Source organism: Bombus affinis, chromosome 18, assembly GCF_024516045.1.
Source record: "Bombus affinis isolate iyBomAffi1 chromosome 18, iyBomAffi1.2, whole genome shotgun sequence".
Taxonomy (NCBI): domain Eukaryota; kingdom Metazoa; phylum Arthropoda; class Insecta; order Hymenoptera; family Apidae; genus Bombus; species Bombus affinis.
In genome coordinates, this window is record NC_066361.1 from 1702190 (window position 1) to 1722782 (window position 20593).

The following is a 20593-nucleotide window of genomic DNA, read 5'->3' on the forward strand; positions in this document are numbered from 1 at the left end:
CTAACAAAAGCTTTTACAAGCATGTCACGAATTATATATATATATATGTCGGGTTGATGTTAGGATTAGGGTTATGGGCGTGAAACGAATCTTCATTTGGATTAGACGTTGTCGTTATAAAGGAGACGTTTACTAGTGAAAATATGATTATTGCAGAATTTGACAAGTAATCGTGATAATTAGATACTCGAGAAGCTAATGACAATGATCCTAGGTTCAATAACGAATCCGCGGTCAACGGAATAGCGAACTTCACTTTTCGTCAACGTCTAAGTTGTACTCAATGTTAAAACGTGGAGTAATCACTGCATGTAAGGACGATACTTTAATCGTTGGTGATATCGTACGAAAAAGTGTCTCTCCGTCACGGCGATGCTGTAGAGAAAAAATATGATGGATGTGTCTAAGGGCACGAAATCGTCGGATTCGTGGAAAAGAGCCTTCGTTCGAAAAGTGAGGGAAATTGACGTTGCTGTTAATTGGTCAGTTTCCATGTTGGTGGTTAGAGAAAAAATAGATTTCTCTTATCTTCCCGTAGTTGGGACAAAGACTGTTTGTCTGTTTGAGTATTCCCAAAGTTCCAAAGGGAAGGCTCCGGTGTCCTTCCATCTCCGACACATATATGTAATGTTGTAATATTTTTGGAAATCAGGCGATCGATTTGTGAAAACTCAAGAATCGATTTTCCAAGTCTTCTTCAGTACCTCCTCAAAACTTCTCGCTTCTAATCCCTCTTCTCTTTCTCCTTCTAGCTCTCAACTTATTTCTTTTTTTTTTTTTTTTTTTTTTTTTGTTCAATCCTCGCTTCTCGAAGTCCTGTTTTATTTTCTATCCTATGTCCCCGACCTTCTCTATTTATATCGTTCGACAGACTCCCAGTAAACACAGGGAAAGTCAAACCGTCAGTTGGTGTTCTAAATTCTATAGAATTTACATATATATAATGTTTATTGCCAAAGAAAAATATAAATTACATATGTGTATTCACAATAAACAATGAATTTCTGTTTGAAAGCGGTTTTGGTAAAAGTACCATTTCGCGATGATACGACGTAGCCATATCATATTTTGTATTGCGTTTACAATTTTAACATTACAGTTTGTAATTTAATTTAAGTCGTTCAAAAGCGGTACTTTTGTACGATATTGTCTTTTCTTTCCTTTTCTGTCCTGAAAATTTGGTCACAAAACAGGACAGATCGGTGGCATACTTTTAGTTCCTGTGGGACTGAGTGAAGGGTGGGCGAAGAAGGGGGGAGCATGCCACGAAATGATTTTTGCGCAGTGATTGCGTACAGGTAACGCCTATAGGCTCGAAGCCTAGCCAATCATTGAGCAATACTAATCCGTCGTCGTCACTATATAAGTGGTCGCCGTAGAGTTCGGTAACGTTCACTCGTCATTCGTATCCGAGACGTAGGAAAGTGCGCGTAGTACAGAAATTTACTGAGAGTTTTATTTTTTCTATCTAGAAAATTCACTTAATACGTTTCTATAAAAAGATATTGATTAACGTGGATAGATATCTTATACATAAACGTTTATAAAATGGAAAGATATTCGTACGCGGATTGGTTTTGTGTAAACAATTGTAACCTAAAAATTTGTTCAATAATAGATAGGGTGATGCAGTAACCGAACAGGAAATTATTCTACATACAAAGGTAAGTCTTAAACAAAAATATATTTAATCTTCTTATTTTACGTCGCTTCTTATTTTTATTACATGTTTGGTTTCTGTATACATAACATGAAGGAAACCTGTAGAAATCTTGTCGTCTTGAACTACATAACTTTTGTATTTTCTTCGGTAACAATTTCGTCCTAATGTCCATAACTATATTTCGAGCTATTGAAAATAATGAGAGGAAATTATTGCTGTCATAGCTCCTTATATGTATTTCAAATAATCAAATAGATTTACATACAACTCGATATAATTATTGCAGAGATACCCGTTAGCGCTGTTGATTTCTGTGAATACTCGCTCGATATTGTACTATATTCTTCTCGTCCGCGAACGTGCCTGTTTATTTATACTGGACAGGGGAGAGTCAGAAAATTCGAATTTGTCCTAACCCGACGGTTGCATGTAGCGGCGACATTGTTTTGCCCGGAGTTTACATTACTTCTATTCTAACGGTCTTGGTACTCCGGGACAAAACAACAACATGATTTGATTTGCCCTCCAAATCATGTGTCGCTACATTACCCCAGTGATAGCGTTTTTATTAAGTCAGACCGAGTATCTCCCTGTCGTCGTTATTTTTAAAAGCTGCGGATACATCCTGTGTCTGACAATTTACGGCTATTTCTCCGAAATCTGCCTGATACCAGTCAGGAAAACGGACTCATCGTCCGGATCTCGTAACGTACCTGTTCCTGATGTTTTCTGCCGCGGTTTGATCGTTGTTGTTTGTGCCGGTTTCATCGCGGGCGTTCGTTTAACCTATGGCAATCAGTATGTTACCAGATTCGGTGCTTTTTTCTTCTAAATCGTCCGATATAACAAACGCACCTTTTAGTCGGTCGATGGAGACCGAATATTTATTTTGATGGTGTAATTTTTGTTATCTCTTTTTATGACTTTAAAGGGTCCGTCGAACTGAGGCTGTAAAAGGTCACTTATCGCGTCATCGCGCAAGAAAACGTAAGGCGAGGATTCTAATTCTTTCAAACTGAATATTCTCTTTTCGCCATGACGCGTGCCCGGTTGTGGCCTGACTTTCTCCATCCGTTCTTTAAGCCGGTTCGCGTATTCCCCATTGGCCTGCTGCTTTGTTGGCAAGAAGAATTCCGATAGTCGTATGTTTGTTCCGTAAACCGTGTCGGCCGCCGTTGCGCTAAGATCCCCCATTATCGCGGTTCGTATTCCTAATAAAACGATTGGGAGAATTTCGACCCAGTTGTTCGTGTCGTGACGCTTAATCGCTGCCTTTAGTTGTCTGTGTAGGCGCTCTACCATCTCATTAGACGTGGGATGATAGGCCGTCGTGCGTATATGCTTGACGCCGAGCAACCGGCATAACTCCTCAAACAATTGCGATTCAGATTGCCGTCCTTGATCGGTCGTTATTGTTAAAGGTACGCCGAAACGAGCTATCCATTTATTGAGGACGGCCGCGGCAACGGTTGCCGCTTCCATATCGGCGATGGGGATGGCTTCAGGCCAACGCGAAAAACGGTCAATACACGTTAGACAGTATCGAGAGCCATGGGAATATTGCATCACAATAATGTCCATGTGTATATGTTCGAATCGACCTGCTAACGGTCATAACGTTCCGACGAGTGAAAATACGTGCCTGGTGACTTTGCATCGTTGACATGGAATTCAAAACGCGTTGTCACCAGTTTTCGAGTGGCGCGTATCCCCGGATGGGAAAGTCCGTGGAGCGAATTATATACGTCACGCCGCAAGAATTTCGGCACGTACGGTCGTATAACACCTCCTGATACATCGCAATATATTTTATAAATATGATATATTTCTAGAAAGGTACTTTCTTTAATCGTGACGCACATGCGCCGGTGTTGATGATGTAGCGTAGTTCATCATCGCTTTCTTGCGCGGCGGCGAGAGTTTGGTGATCCACCGACCTTCCTATCGCTTCGATGGATGACAAAGCGTCGGCCATGTTATTGTCGAGCCCCTTTACGTACCGAATGTCGGTGGTGAATTGTCCGATATAATCGAAGCGTCGGAATTGTCGCGGCGAACACTTGTCGAGGTTTTGGTCAAACGCGTATATGAGGGGTTTGTGATCAGTGAAAATGATCGACGGCGTATCTGAATTTTTTGACCGCGGTGTACATCGCGGGTAGTTCTCGGTCGTACGCGCTGTACTTTTGTTGTGTAGGAGTTAGCGACTTTGTTATGAATCCTAGCAGTTGCTAAGTATAGTTAACGCCTTGTTGAAGTACCGCTCCTATAGCATAATCGGATGCATCGACCGTGAGGCTGACGGGCGCGCCAGGAATCGGATGCGCTAACATTGTTGCGTTAGCTAGGGCGCGTTTCGACTCGCGGAAGCTACTTTTGGCTTGTTCGGACCACTCGATAGAAGCGTTGCACTTCGTTGTGCCTTTTAACAAGTTGAGTGGTTGTAGAATTTTCGCTGCCCCCGGTATGAAACGTCTGTAAAAGTTGATCATACCGAGGTACCTTCGTAGGACTTTAACGGTCGCGGGTAACGGTACTTTAACTATAGCGTCGACGCGTTCAGCTAGTGGCTTTATCCCCTCGGCGGTAACCGTGTAACCGAGAAATTTAATTTCGCTAACGCCGAATTCACTTTTCGCGAGATTGATCACGACCCTATATTCTTCGAGACGTTGAAACAAAACTCGTAAGTTTTCGCGGTGTTGTTCTTCATTTTGGGACGATATTAGGAAGTTGTTTATGTACGCGTAGACGAAATCGAGACCTCGTGTGATTTCGTCCACCAATCGCTGGGCGTTTCAAAGCCCAAACATCACGTTGGCCGCTTCGAAAAGACCGAAATGTGTCGTGATCGCGGTTTTCTGGACGTCTTCGGGCGCGATCGGTATTTGGTGGTAAGCGCGGACGAGGTCAATTTTTGGAAAGATTCGCTTACCGAGCATGAGATGTTGCGTAAAATCCTTAATATGGGGTGGGGAATACCTGTCGGGTATGGTGCGGGCGTTTAACGCGTGGTAGTCGCCACATGGTCGCAGGCTTCCGTCCTTTTCTGGTACAACGTGCAGGGGTGACGCCCATGGACTTTTCAATGGCCGCATCTCTCCTTACTCGATCATGGCTTGAAACTCCGCCTTGACTTCTTTGAGTCGATCGGGGGCCAGACTACGGGGTTTGCTATAGACTGGTGGGGTCGGTGTGATTTCGATGTGGTGTACTACCCCGTGTCGTATATTCTCTCGTCCGAAAACGTGTGGACGAGTTAGGTCCGGGAATTCCATCACGAGTCGATGGTAGACTGATTCACCGGCTATAGTTCTTATGGACGCTCTATCCTCGTCTCGGTATATCCCCTTGCTCTCAATTGGATCCTCGTGTCGATGAGTCGATTGTTTCACGGGTCTACGAACAACTCATAGTGACTCAAAAAATCCACGCCGATGATAGGTGATTGGACGTCGGCTATCACGAATCGCCATATGAATTCTAAGGGACAGGTTGAGGGTGACGGCGATGATACGTTGAGATCCGCGTCCCGTTGGCTGCGAACAATTCGTACTCGCATTTGTTCGTGGGTTGGCGTATTTTGGTTGGCGACATAAGTGTTTTCTGTCGCCGATCTCTTCCTTTTCCACCAACCTTCGAAATTTCTCATGGTCCGATTCCCCGAGGACGCGCGTTAGCTTGGCCTTCAGCTTGTCCTACCGCCCAACGGCTGGTAGGGTCAAATACACATCCTCGATCTGTTCTAGGTATTGCGGCTCGAGGCATCCGACGAGGGCTTTACACCTTGACCGATGGTCCGTTATACCCACTGCCTCCATTTGCTCTTCCAATATGCTAAACCATAGTCTCATACTCTTGGGCATTACTGGCGGCACGCGGACCAGCGGATTGGTTGCAACGGCGGGATTACTTGTCATTTTTACGCACAAAAAAATGATTGTACTCTCGGCGGCACTATCACAGTTATCTCTTTTTCTTATTTCACGTCGTTCACGTCTATCACGACTATCACGTCGGGGTCACCAATATGGAGGTTTAGCCGCTTATTGATAGTGTGAAATAATGAGAGCAAATTATTGCTGTCAATATGTATTTGCTCGTTATTTGTATTTCAAGTAGTCAAATAGATTTACATGCAACTCGATATAATTATTGCAGAGATACCCGTTAGCGCTGTTGATTTCTGTGAATACTCGCTCAATACTGTACCATATTCTTGCCGTCCGCGAACGTGTCTGTTTTTTTTATACTGGTCGAGGGAGAGTCGGAAAATTCGTATTTGTCCTAACCCGACGGTTACATGTAGCGACATTGTTTTGCCCGGAGTTTACATTACTTTTATTCTAACGATCTTGATACTCAGGGACAAAACAACAACATGGTCTGATTTGGCCTCTAAATCATGTGCCGGTACACGAGAAAAAAAATTCAACCCTGACGACGAAGCAGTAAAGATAACAGGTTCGGAGGCGCGCCGGCAGCGCCGCCCCACGGAAACTACCCGGATGCACGTGAGCGCAAGGCTCCTCTACGTTGAAGGCCACCAGACGGGCCCCCGCGTCCGGCGAGGAGAATAATACTAGTCGAAAGGAAGATATGACGGAAAAAATGAAGCCTGCATCAAAGGTAGCCAGGAAATCCATGAGGATCACATATAAGATGGATAAGCCAGAGGATTCAGGCATGGATTTGATCATGGCTCCAAGCGCCGAATCAAATGCAAGAAACACCACGGCAGGAAACTCGCAGGAAAGTGCGAGTTCGGACGTCGAAGAGTTGATGGCCTATAGTGTCCATCCTCATCAGAGACGTCCAGGAGAAGAGAAAGAAAGCTGACACCTACAGCTACCAACATATCTATGGAACTGACTTTGGGAATGAGAACATCCTGCACAGCGGACATAGGAGCCGAATTAATTCAGCGAGTAGAAGAGTTAATAAAGGTGCAACATCATCGAATTTAACAAATACCTACATTAAGACCTTAAAAGAGCAAGCACCATTGCCGCGGGCACGGTGGAGCTGACAAGGAGGACGGGGCCCGCGTACGGCACTGGAGCTGCCAGGATGGCGGAATTGCGGGTGGAGGTGCTAGAGAAGAATATCGAGGTCCTCCGGGAAGGAGGACCATGCGCCCATCAGGAGGATGGGAAGAGGGAAGAAGTAACGTCTCTTTGCCCCCGAGAGGAAATTCGAAAAGCTCGGGCTTTCACTAATGAGAGCCCTGGAAGAACGCCTACAGGACTGGCGTCATAGTCCGGAAACAAGGCACAAAAAGACAACCACGGTTGAGATCAATGCCACTCAAATATCATCAGCCTCGAAGGGGTAAGGGGGTGGTAAATGGAAGGTTATCGAGCATAAGAAAGAGAAGAAGGATGCGAAGAGACCGAATGCTGGCGATGCGTCTGGGACCTCGTTACGAACCTCAACAGGAGAGCCGCTGCAGTTATAGACGGTAAAGTTATAGGAGGAATCTTATTATATTTTTTATTAATTACTGTTGAGGTATTTTGAAAGCAAACTAATAGAGTACAGGTCTACCCAGAATTTCATTCTTTTATTTCTCACTAAATTTTGGAAGTAAATAAGTATCCCTTCAAGGAAAAATTTTAAATAGTGAAGAAATTGACAGAATTCTGCTATTACAGTAGATAGCAACGTAATTGCTTAGAAGTGCTACAAAATATAAAACAAGAAAGAACAGAGAGCAGTCGCATTGCCAAAAAAAGATTTATTCAAATAGTAGGTCTTACGATAAGCCGTACAATGTATTTTGCAGCGATATAAGCATTTGCAACATGCAACACAATAACTTCAGATGTCATTCACGTCTCAACGTAAAGAAAAACGTATATAGTTCGTAAAGATACGTGCACAGCGTACAATGTAGACAACATTGAAGAAAAGTTGTATTTAACGATGAAAAGGAATCCGACTCCAATGCAATCCGTCTCGTTGAACGGAATTGTAGAATATCCAGGAAATTCCTAGCCTACAATATATTATCTACTATATTGTAATTTTTCGTATGTCGACATATGTCGGTGATATCTATAACAAGTTGAAAGATATAGATATTGGTCGTCATATGGTCGAGAACTCCATGCAGAATGGACAATGACACAGCAACGTATTGAACTTGTGATATCTATTTAGGTAATGGAGAATTTGAATAATTTGGCAGACTCGTAAATAATTATTAGCAAAAAATGAAAGAAAAAAATTTGCGTTTTGAAATTTGACACAGTAACGACAAAAAGATGTAGAACGTGATTCTTTTGCAATTTTTTTTCTCCTCTTCTGATTTCGGCAAACGTTTAAATCAACGTTCTGCGCGTTTCCTGCCGTTATAGCCAGTTCCTCTATGAAGGAAGAAGAAAGAAAAGATAAGGAACATAGAAACATTGTTCATTAATTTGATACAGGACTATAATATGAAGAATTTGAGGTGGCACTCGACAGCAAATACCACGGGACGACACTAACTAGTATCGGACGACGACAGCGCAGTGGTTAGTGCCTCAGGTTACGAACGTTTGGGACCCGGGTTCAAAACTCGGCGACCGGAGTCTGATTTTTCTTCCGCGATACAAAAAAATGAGAAGAAAATCAGCAGTACTCCAGCAGCGACATCTCCACCCGCAGCAGAACATATCCAGACCTCTACACGCCAGCAGAGTTACACACAAACTGCATTAGCGCCATCACCATAACGAACTACTACTACGAGCTCAAATCTCTATTTTGCGTTATCAAGAGAGTCAGAAAGGAGAAAGAAATGAAACGCAATGAGTGATTATAGTAATAAATGGATTCGCGTGATGTCACAAGAATTGAGCACGTAGCTAAAATATTACAATCGTGTACAACAGGTATCCTATTCTTCCACCTAACTCTGAGTTCTCTTCCGTCTATCGTATGAATTTAAATGTATTAAAATCTAGATTTCGAAGATATCGTTTCTCTTATAGCAATGCCATGAATATGCGATTGAACAGATTATAGAAATTCACAATTTAACGTAAAATAACTAGAATCAGGTTTAAACCATAACCATCGTCGTTTACTGCTCATTCGTACCTTTAGTTCATATAGTTGAAACTAAAAAGGGCCAATTGTTTTGCTGAAAACTTTGCATATTTATGACTTTGATACGAGAACGATTTAATTTTCAAGTTCATTGGCCTGAGGTGATGAGCGTGATGGGTGTAGAAGAATCACTCGATATTGTTCAACAATAATTATATATTAATTTAGGTTCGCGATATACATTCGTGCGCAGTACGCGTGATACAATTATCGCTTCGCAGTTACAAGTTCGAACTCGGTGTATTACGTTTCGGGGTGCTATTCAAGTCGGGACGATTGTACCAGATGTCGAGAAATTCGGATTCGCTATTACGGCCAACTACCAACGGTCAGTTCGGATCAGCGACTCTTGCTCGTCTCGCGGCTCACGACAGAATCCTCTTGTGTCGAGATGACGCTACTTAGGAAAACTGTGTTGGGTGTGTCTAAGGATACGGAATCATCGGGTACGTTAAGGAAAATGTTGGTTCGGAAAGTGAGGGAAATGGACGTCGCTGTTAATTGACTAAATTCTGAGTTGGTGGTTGGAAAGGGATGTTAACTGCCCTTGAGAGAAAGTTGCTAGCAAGGAGCGTCGTACGTGAGGAAAAGCAGATTTCCTGTGTTTTCTCGTAGCGGGTGGTATGTATAGGAACTGTTGATACAAAGACTATTTGTTCCTTTAGAGAACCTTAGCTACATACATCCTAAGATTTATAGCGGGTCCTTAGGATAGCTGAAAATATTCGAAGAAAACGTATCGACATCTGGCAATCATCTTGTTCGAAGGGTAGAGTCTTTGTGTAGCGAGCCACGGGATAGAAATCGTTGGGAAGTTTGCTGTCGAGTGCCGCTACAGGCTCAATTAACCCTGCTGCGTTCTTTCGATCATTTTTTATCCAGTGGCATTTTTTGACGCTGGAAAATATTTCAAATTCAGGTAAGATATGAAAAGGCTGTTAATGGTATGCGTGACTGCTCATCTCAATTTTAAGATAAATACTTTTTTAAAATACCATAAATCTCTTTTACTGCTAAAATTAAAACAATTGAAATATCAAAATTCCAGGATCGCAGCAGGGTTAAATTTCCCTTCCGAACGCCAAAAGTTTATCTACCAATTCGTATAGAGATTAGTCACCAATTCTTCATGTCCTGAAGTAAAGTTTTCAGCCTGAGGCGACGGAGTTTTTTTTATTATAACGTAACCTCGCGTTCACGAGAGCACAGAGTAAAAAATGCGAGAAAAAGACGGTAAACTGGACGCAGGAGGGAAGAAATAGAGAGTGAGAGTGAGTGAGTGAGAGAGAGAAAGAATGAAAGGGGGCGGTCGGAGGAGTGATAAAGATAAAGCGAAAGGACGACAAGATGAAAAGGAAAGACGATGAAAGATGCGTTGACTTGGACACAGAGCCTTTGGCACTTCTCACGTTCCAAGGTTAAAACCCAGAGGCCCGTATATATATGTGCAGCGGCACAGGAGTCAAAGGACGCGAGTCGAGAACAACTCATGCTGTTGTTTTGCCTCAGGACATTGACTTAGTCTTGACTCAGAAATATAACGATAATCAAACTCCGGACAGAAACAATGTCGCCGTCACGAGTGTTGCCTAGCAACGGTGGTTGGAATTATTACGGTATCCCCCGACCAATATATATACAACAAATGAACGCGATCGTAAGAAGAGGAAAGTTTTTATCAGTCTTTTATTCGCGCGATCTACTTGCAGAGTTTCACATTATCTTTACGAGCAGTATATACGAGCCATTCGTTATAAAATGGAAAATACTCACGGGCTTTATGCCTCGTACACAACCAGATAGGGGTTTCCACTTGATTAATTCGTCCAAAGTAAATGTGTACACGATTTTACTAGAAAAAATCAGAGTTATGTATACGAACAGGCTCGCGTTCCTTCGATCATGTTGTCACGTGTACTTGTGACTTAGATTATAAAAAAAAAGGAGGTTAAGCCGTAGCCCAACTCTTAACTTCCTTTTATAAATTCTTTATTATAAATTCAATGATTACAGTAGTCCTACAGAAGTAGTATAATATACTGAATCAGGGAAAGGTTGAACAACAACTGCCTGAACTAGCTGAAGTCTCGACTTATATATGTTTTGGTTTGGTGATGTTGAGGGGCTCGATGTAGGTTATGATTATAAGGTGGTGACGTGTGCAAAAGAAGCCGAAGGTGAGGGAGGAAGTCTTATCTCTGATATAGATTAAGATGTGGTCGATGTCACAACGACTAGGACTACGGAAAACGATCTTTCGAGCAGGACTCGCGGGATGGTGAACGAAAGATACAGCAGGTTCGTTCTTTCGGACTTTCCTCCTTCTATCTAAACGATCATTGTGTTTTTCATGTTTTACAAAGTGTAGCGTGGCATTTGCAATTTATTAAAGTCGACGTGGGAAGTTGTCAGCTTGGTTTTCGACAAGTTACGGTTAGTTCGAAAATTAGTTCTTTGTCGGAGCAGAGTATAAAATGTGAGACTGACGATGGATCTCAGATTAAAGTTAAAAATACGATCGAAGTACGAGTGTTTTGTAATTACTTGCAACGCGAGTTTATTATAGAGAGAAACGCAGAGAAGAAAAGTGCTCACGGTTAGTTTTTAGCGTGTTCGAGTTGTGATAGCGCTTACCATATAACCTTGGGCGATAGAAAGTAACGGAGTGGAAATTGGAAACACCGAGATATTACTACGCTTTGTAGTATCCCCATTCGCTTCATTCAGTGGCATACAAAATTAATTGAAACTTTCTCTCCACTGATCCTTTTTCAAAAATGTCTGATCATTCTAAATATTTACAAATGGTAGTGGGAAGCCGGCAAAATAGCTTTGTTATACCTAAATATCTGCAAATTCGTAATATCGAATCGAGAGGACGATATCAATGAATCAGTCCTGCAATAATCTATAGCAATAATCACTTGCTATAGATACATTCTCCGACGCAGCGAAGCAACGTTTTTGTGAATCGCGTAGTAAACTACCACCGAGATTCCAGAGAATGACCGGATGTTTTAGGAACGTTTTAGAAGGTGCTCGTATAGAGATGACTCAAATCGTTGGTTCGCATTCCTCGGTGTAATCGTAAACCGCTTACGGTCGATTATTTGACGGACGGAATAATTCGTAGGCCGCACAGACACGAAAAGATGAATCATACGAAGGTGCAACCTGCACGCCGAGTACCTGAATTTATGTCACGCCGCGTTTCGTGATTCTGCTTTCACTGCGATCCGTTCGATCTTCGTTGCGAGCAAAGCTGTTAGCGCGGTTCCTCAATGGTCAGACGTACCTCGCTACTCACTGATTTCCTCGTGCCCCTATTTTGTGCGTGCAACTCGAATCGCTTTTAATTCTTCTTGGATCAGTCTTCGAGACTGTTACTCGGTTTTTTTGTCATTTCCTTTTGATCGACCGTATAACTTGTCGATACGTTTGACATATATCAACGTATCATGCTTTTAGAATATTACGCAATCGCACGATATTACTCGTACGGGACGAGTTTCAGACGTTTCAAGAATTTAGACTGCATTGGTGTACAGGTGAAAAAGTTATTTTTACAAGTACGAAATTTAAATTGCGCTCCTGACATCTATAGTTGTTTCAGGAAAACCTAAACGATCAATTCTGTAAATATACGGATTAATTTAAAAGGAAGATTTTTAAAAAATTTGAACGACTAATATAGGCGAAGAAGTCTAGTGGAGTGAATGAAAATGACGTTTTATCTCAGACCAAAGGATTACGATATTGCGATAAGCTTCATTGTATAGGAACTAATAGAATTAAATCGCATCGAAACGAAGTTATTTTTGAGTTTATAATTACCGTTCGATGCCTAGACGGAATGACCTGGTATGGTATAGTTAACAAACATCATTGACATCTTTTAAAAAAGAAAGTGTGATCGTGTTTAATGTTCCGTAAGAGAACGGGTTCGTAGGACACCTTTCCACAAGATGCATGTGACTGCAGCGCGAGGAATCAATGAATCGACTACTGGAATGGAAGCAGCAACTGCTGCAATCGCCGTTAACCCGGAAGCCATCGGCCTCGGTAAACAGAGGACGGGCGCAGAACTAACTGTCGAACTATTACAAGCAGCAGGCGCTGCTCGAGCTCGCTGCTCACGAGGCTTCTGTCGCAGAAAGTCGTCACTCAACGCGAAGAGAGGACGTTCATCGGCCACATGTCCGCAGCAAGAGCACCGATGGCCGTCGGACTGTCGCCAACGTTTCGCGTTACAACAGCTACTCCAGCGACGACGAAGGTAGGGACACCTCACCTAAACTTATTATTTGAGTAGTGGTTTCTCCGACACGGGCCGTCCCTGAGACCATTTTCCTTTCAGTACACGTATAAACTTCTTTAGAATGTTTGATTCTCCTTTGTACGTTGACTTTGTATAATTCCGTAAATTACTTTGGGACCAAATTTTACGATTAACCAGAAAAATTGTTCAGCCTGTTTCATTACCAAATTTAAGTCGTATACCTGTTGAAAGATCGTTTTAACGCTTAGTCTGCTAGTTGTGTCGTAAAAAATATCGTAAAAAGAATTTTTGGACGATTTATACAAAATGTTGCGTAAATATGCCCACGAACGTGCTGCGTCTACTGATTAAAAGAATTCTACGTAGATAGTTGGACTGTACCAAGTACTGTATCAAATTCTAACCAGTATAACCACCCTAACACGATCGACGCACTCACGCGTGTGTTCTGCGAAATAAACCTTAAAACGAATAAAATGCTTCTGTATTGTATTGCACGAGTCGATAATACTGCTTTAGAGATACGTTAGCAAAGAACGAGCGGAGACGCTGATTGCGCACGAAACCAACGATTTATACTTATTCTACGTACCAGTTTTCGAATAAGGCGCCTCGAATCAATTTGAGAGAATTAATCTGTGTGTATCGCGAATCCTCTTACACTTTCATTAAAATTACTTGAATCATCTTCTTAAATCTAACACAAGTACGAACGCACGAACGAATCGAAATAAAACGAGAAAAAGAGGCGCATACGGTTTAGCGACATTTCGCGATCGAGATGGAGCGGATATCGCTACTACACATTCAGAATTTCCTCGTCTGTGTTCTCTTACCTTTCTCTAGCTGTTCTTCTCTCTATCGCCAAGTTGCTCCTTGTCAGGGTGTAGATCAAATTTGTAGATAGCAAGAAACTTTAAGAAAGGTATAAGGAAACCGAAAAAAGATACAAAGAAGAGGCGTAAGAAAAGAGCGGCATCTGCAAACATTTTCTGCGTGGAGCACCTTCTCTTTGCTGCTGTTGGGTCTCGGCTGACCGGTGAATGGGAACGATTAACACTTTTGCAATTTAATTAGCGAAACCGTCCGTTACGACTTAACGCTCGTACTACTTTCCAAATTGTGGGTCAGCATGCAACGTCGAAGATTATATCGCTAACACTATCGTAGAGGTATTCGATTGTGGTCACCGTCTAACTTCTCGCTTGTAATACGTATTTCTGTCGTCAAGCGATCGAGAACACGTCGAATCGGCTCATGGATCGTTGCGAGATTGGTTCATTCTCTTCTAACACGTAAAATTAATCAGGCGATTACTCTTGCCTACAACTATAGTACCTAATATTACTTTTCTCGATATTTAACATAAGGATCCTGGATTCTCGTAACGATCAACATCGATTCCAGCTTGATACTTTAGCTTGTACTCTATCGACCAGGTTGGATTGTCATTAATCACACACGTGAATAACGAACGTCCTCGTTTGTTTGTTTGAAGGAACCTCCGCCAGCACGGAAACAATCGTTCGTGGGGAAATCCACTTCATGATGCCATCCCCGGAAGTGGCCGCCAGAGTCAAAACGTTATTCGTGTTACGAACGACCGACAACCGAGCTCCACCGCTACCGTTCTACCTAGTCTGGGCAGAATACCTCCGGGTACGAGGAGGTCAGCTTCCCTCCAATACCGTGAACCGAACGTTCTCCGGAGTATCTTTCCTCCGGGCAGACGTCTACTACGAGAACAGATCGGCAAGATCACGATACCTCTTTCAACAACGAAGAAACCGTCTGGGATTCCCAAGACTTCTACTGTTCACGGTGTTCAGCAAGCCGGCAAGAGTTCGAATTGCTCAACTGGATACGCGAGGAAAACCTGGTCTGCCCAGAAGATGGTTCAGTGGACCACCAAAAAGGAACCCGACGATTGGGATTCCAATATCAATGAGAACAAAGTCATCAAACAATTTTCTTATTAGTACATCAGGGAAGAGCTGGAGTCGAAGAAGGAGGACCGGTCTGCGGCTAAACCGGAAACCATGAACTTGGTGCAGTGTAGGATACGATTGTTCGAGCTAGACATGGATGGCTCGAATCAGGTGAAGGAGGTATTCGCCATGCAGGAGCCACCGAAACTGTCTCCTCTTCAAGCAATGGAAGCCAACGTCTCCAAAGTAGACTGTTCGAAAAAGACGTCGCCGATAATGCACAACTTTACTCTGGGTGATTTGGATTTTCAAGATTGCACAAGATCACAGGTACGTTTGGCGCGAGTTCAGAGGAGGTGCTAATTATAAAAGCAAGAGACTTTTTAAATATTCACATTATACCTGATATTAGCATTATACCTGAGAAATTTTTAAGTAGTTTCGACGAAATGAAAGAACAAATTATTGCAGGATCGGTCGGAGGAGACGATAAAACAAGAGGACTATCTGCAGCGGATTATCGAAGAATCCTGTGAGGCTTAATTCAAGAAAGTATTCTCCCTAAGGGGAGTAGAAACCCAAATTATTGGTGGAACGACAAAATATTGTGGCTCCGAGGGGGGGTGAGACTCCCAAGAAGAGGAGGTTAGCACAGAGATTGAGGCGGAAAAATAAGGAGTGTGCCGTCCAGCTAGAAGCCGAATACAAGAAGAGTAAGGAAGAGTTCAGGTCGGCCAAAGCAAGAAGCTGGCCTGGAAGGACTTCACAACTACCCTCGACCGTGATCCTTGGAGCTTGCCTTATAAAAGAGTCATTGCCAGGCTCAGAAGGAGCAAGCAGAATGTGAGCCTGGGGATGGAGCAGGCGGAGAACATTATCGGTAAACTCTTCCTAATCGAGGATATGGGCGTTGCGAACGAGAACGTAATAGAGGGAAATGGCAGTGGAACCCCCGCAGTTGGTGTGGCCCCAATGGACGAGCTCAGAACAGCGGTTGGCCGGCTGAATGTGAGCGAGGCCGTTGAGATCGAGGCCGTTGGGTGCCGGGAATAATCAAGTTGATTTTCGAACATCGGGCACACGCTAGCGTACACGTCGTAAACACCGCCGAGTCGATGAAGCCGATCGGTCATTCTCCTGATTGCCTCAACTAAACAATCAAAGAGACACCACTTTCGTGTCAAACACGAAGAAACATATACGACGTATCGTGAATGGAATTTCCAGGCAAATGCGCAGACATTTCAAGTGGATGACATAGACGAGGCTAGGCGAAAAGCAGCCGAACCCTGGAAGACGACTTGTCCACTGTTGGGCGGCAACAAAGTTGATCTCGTGGGCAAGAAGAACTTTTACGAAGCCGACACTCTGAGGAGGAGAAAATCTACCGAACCTCTACCTGATATCTCGTCGGCAGAGATTAGCACGAGGGATCTGTATTTGCATGGCCTTCGGAATAAATCGGACAATCAGTCGAATAGCCGAGACATCTTCGAGTTGGTGCTTGAAACGCAGACGTCCCATCGAAAGTCTAGGTCTTTGGAGGGTCTTTTGGACGACGTCGTGCTTCAGAATCTGGTGGAACAGAGGAACAGAAACAACCGAGTAGCAACGGTTCCGCCCACTCAGGTTGAAGAAGAACATGGGTGGCGTTATATTTTTTGATTTACTCCTACTGCCGCCATTGGCGAGTCGTATTTGGATCCTCGACAGGCGTTCGCGACTCCTGTTCCGAGTCCAGGTATCTTTCCGTCGATGTTGTGTGGCTCTTGCGTCAGCAAGATCTCGTGGCCATTAGCTCCCATCTGTGTCCTGATTTCATGGGGAACGGTTCTAAATCGCTGCATGTTATGCCGCAGGATCCTTATCCCCATTTTCCTCCCATGTTCTTTTCCGTTTTCGTTTCTATTACTATTCATACTATTCATATCTGGAAACTTCATATTATACTGACAACTGCTGCTTCTAACGCTTTTTTGTACGTAGAACAGTTCACGTTAGAAGCCACGTGACCGTCCTTCTTCCCTGCCTTCCTGCAGTATACGCAGCTGGCATTCTTTTCGTTGCTTGTGCACGCTCTTGTCACGTAAATTAAAGCTTCGGTTTGAAAGACAAGAAGGTTGAGCCGTAACACAACTACTACGTTTTATTTCTATCGAACATTATTAAATAACACAACTTTATAAGCACAGTTTACGCGACTGATCTGACAGATGTTGACTGATGAGAGGTTTTAGATTCAGTCCCGAGGGATTCTCATATTATTACGGAGAAAAGCTCGGTGGGAGTGTGCCCTTTGAACAAACAAAGTGGATTCGTTATTCACACTTTTCGTTAGGAAAAGTGAGGGTAACGATCAGCGATGCCAATTGGTTATAGTCCATGTTAATAAATGAGGATAGGAGAAGAAAGCCTCCTACCAACGTGACTCGTAGATTACATTGTTCATGGGGAAACCCAACTTTCCCGTTAGGTAAATACCCGCTTTACCCCGTAATTTGTATGAAAGTATAATAAACCTAAGGACTGTTCTAAGGATCATCCATAAAGCAATAACACTTACAGGGTTAATAAATTAAAAGTTTAAGTTTATGGGTCCTTGAGGTTATTGAGGGTACGCGGTGAAGACCTGCACACATCTGGGCTCTAACGTGGATTGACGTCCCTGTGACGTGAATGTTCGTCCCATTCTTTCTCTGAGTTTTTTGAACACGTTTTAACGAATCTGCAATTACAGCGTTAGTACGCTCTAGTGATCCGTTACTGTCAGGGTGAAAACTAGTAGTTTTAATGTATTTTATTTTGAAGACCTCTTTGTATTTTTGTATTAGATCGCTAGTAAAATTTTGTCCTTTAACTGTTAGTATCTTCTTAGGTGTTGAAAATATATATATGTAATGATTTAACAGGGAATTCCAAATGGTTTCTGTCTGTTTTTCTTTTATAGGAGCAAGGTTAAGATATTGTGTGAATTCATCATGAATGGAGAGTATAAAGGAATTGCATTGTTTTGTTTTCTGTAGTCGTCCTAATGTACCCATTGCTATCTTGTCGTTTAGTTCTAACGGTGTGTCAGTTATACATGGTTCTTCTTTGGGTCGAATCCTAGTGAGGTGGTATGTCATGATAGGTGCGGAAGGAATACTCAGATGTTCAACAAAAAGTTTATTACTATTAACAATCAACAGGTCAACAATTTATACGATTTACACTTATGATTAACCATCGAGAGTTTACAATCGCGTATCTCGAATTGTGTTTGCTTCGCTATTATACAGATTATTTTGTACGCAACCAAACGGATACTTTCCTTAGTTGCCCTTCGGTATCCCTACTACACACGCGTTTATTAGATGTACCGCGACGGTTGTCGTGTATGCATTCTTCCGAATATTCGGCGAAAGAACCGTAGGGATATCGATGGTACATTAGGCACGTCGGCCTTACGCTTTGAGAGTAGAGCGCTTTGTGTCGCGAAGCCGCTGGAAAGTTTCGTGTTCGAGTGCCACCACACTAGTCATCTTTATGATTTGATAGGTCTCACAAGTTTTGATGCGTTCATGAATCTTACTTATAAGATTCGGAATCTTGTATCAGACTCTTATCCGATCATACGTTTTCTGTATGCCGGAATGTCCCACTAAATTGTGGTTCTCTTGTAGAACCTGGATTTGTTCTTCAGCAAACTTCTGAATTGGTTCCCATGCTAATGTACACTCTTTGTCCTTCTCGATACTATTGTAAAATAGAATCATCCTCTTATTTTCATTTTTCTCGATTTCTGTGAAGTCGTAATCTCCAAAACCCACCTTTTTATTGTTTTCAAGGATATTCCTTACTTTGTTGAGCCATGACCGTAGTTCTCGACGTTAACCAAATTGCGTTCTCTTCATTTGGTAGAAGCTTTTATCGTTAAGACAGATTTTTAAATACTTTGCTTTTTCGCTAAATTCGATTCATAGTCCATATTCACATAGGACGTCATATTCAGAGTCAAGTTCTGTGTCAAGTTCTTAGTTCGTAAGTGTAACTGGTTTGCTGTACAATGTATTCTGCCAAGTGCGTGAGCTGCAGTGTCGTCTTTGCCTTTAGTATATTCTATGTCGTATTCGTATTCCTCGAGTTTTAATCTCCATCGTATAAGACTTGATGAAGGGTCTTTGCAATTTTGAAGCCATTTAAGTGCGTGGTGGTCTGTTCTAATGGTAAATCGAAGCAGATATTATCAAAGACGTTTGACTGCCCATACTATTGCTAATAGTTCTTTCTTGGTTGTAGAATAATTACGTTCGGGTAGATTCGGAGTCCTTGATATATAATTACACGGGTGTCCATTTTGAGATAGAATGGCTCCTATTTCATCGTTACTTGCGTCAGTGGTTAATACAAATGGTTTGTCGTAGTCTGGGTATTTTAATACGTGGCAGTCACATAACCTTTCCTTTAAAGTATCAAATGTGTCTTGAGTTTTCTCAGACCAATGGAATGGCATGTTTTTTTGTGAGTTCAGTGAGTGGTTTCGCTAATTTTACAAAATTGCGGATAAATTTTCTGTAATAACTTGCTAGCCCCAGGAATGATTTTACTTCTGTTGGATTGTTCGATTGTCTGAAGTTTTTAACCGCTTCAATCTTCTTCGGATTTGCCTTTATTCCTTCAGCTGTTACAGTGTGTCCAAGATACTCTAGTTTCGATTTCAAACATTCTTTACACTTATCCGGTTGTATCTTTAATCTCAGTTCTATAAGTCTTTGCAATAAAATAGGTAAATTTTGGTTGTGTTCTTCTATTGATTGAGCGCAAATAATAATGTCATCGAAATATGCAAAGCAGTATTTGTTAAGTTCACGGAGTGCAGTATTTGTCATTCTTTGAAACGTCGCTGGTGCGATTTTGAGTCCAAATGACATTCGATTGCAGTGGTAATGTCCTTGTGATGTGGAAAATGCTGTGTATATCTTCGATTCGGGATCCATAGGGATTTGGTGGAATCCTGAGGATAGGTCTAAGGCGCAAAAGAATTTTGCGTTTCCTAATTGTGATAGTATGTCATCTATGTCGGGTAGTGGATATGCGTCATGGTCTGTAAGTTCGTTAAGCTGTCTTGTTTCTTTGGTACAACGAGAGTCGGAAGGTTTTATGATATTTTTCTTAAGCATTCCGTCTGCTTGTCGTTTAATTCCTGCCTTATGGCATTCAGGAGATCGGTAGGATTTAGTATTTATAATTTTATTTTACTTTAGCGTAATTGTATGTTTTGTAAGTGAAGTACATGGTAAGACTTCTGTTTTAAGCTTAAAGACGTACAAATAATAAACCAGTATCTTTTCGATTGGTTCTCTAACAGCTTTTTCTATATGCGAGAATCTGATTCTTTGAATGGTGGGATTTGATCGTAGGTGTTAGAATTTTCAATAGCAGTAATAATTTTTAGTTTTGACTCACCACCATTGATGAATCATAGGGGGGTTGGTTTTCCTTCTAGGTACATTGTCTTTGATATGGTTTGCCCAGGTGCTATGGCCATATCGTATTGTAGCAATATAATATTATCATCAAGTTTCAATTTCTCATTGGAAAGCTCGAATTTGAATTGTTGTAGCGCGGGTAAACCTAATATTCCATCTT

General features: G+C 42.2%; 1 protein-coding gene across 1 annotated transcript in view; it reads right to left on the reverse strand.

Annotated features, from left to right (window-relative positions):
* The window catches only part of LOC126926621 (uncharacterized), a 173447-nt gene extending 154616 nt beyond the window's left edge, over nt 1–18831 (reverse strand). The window contains exon 1 of the mRNA XM_050743023.1: nt 18821–18831. The gene's annotated coding sequence lies outside the window, so the exon portion shown is untranslated. The remainder of the gene's footprint in view (nt 1–18820) is intronic.
* Between the last annotated feature and the right edge of the window lie 1762 nt (nt 18832–20593).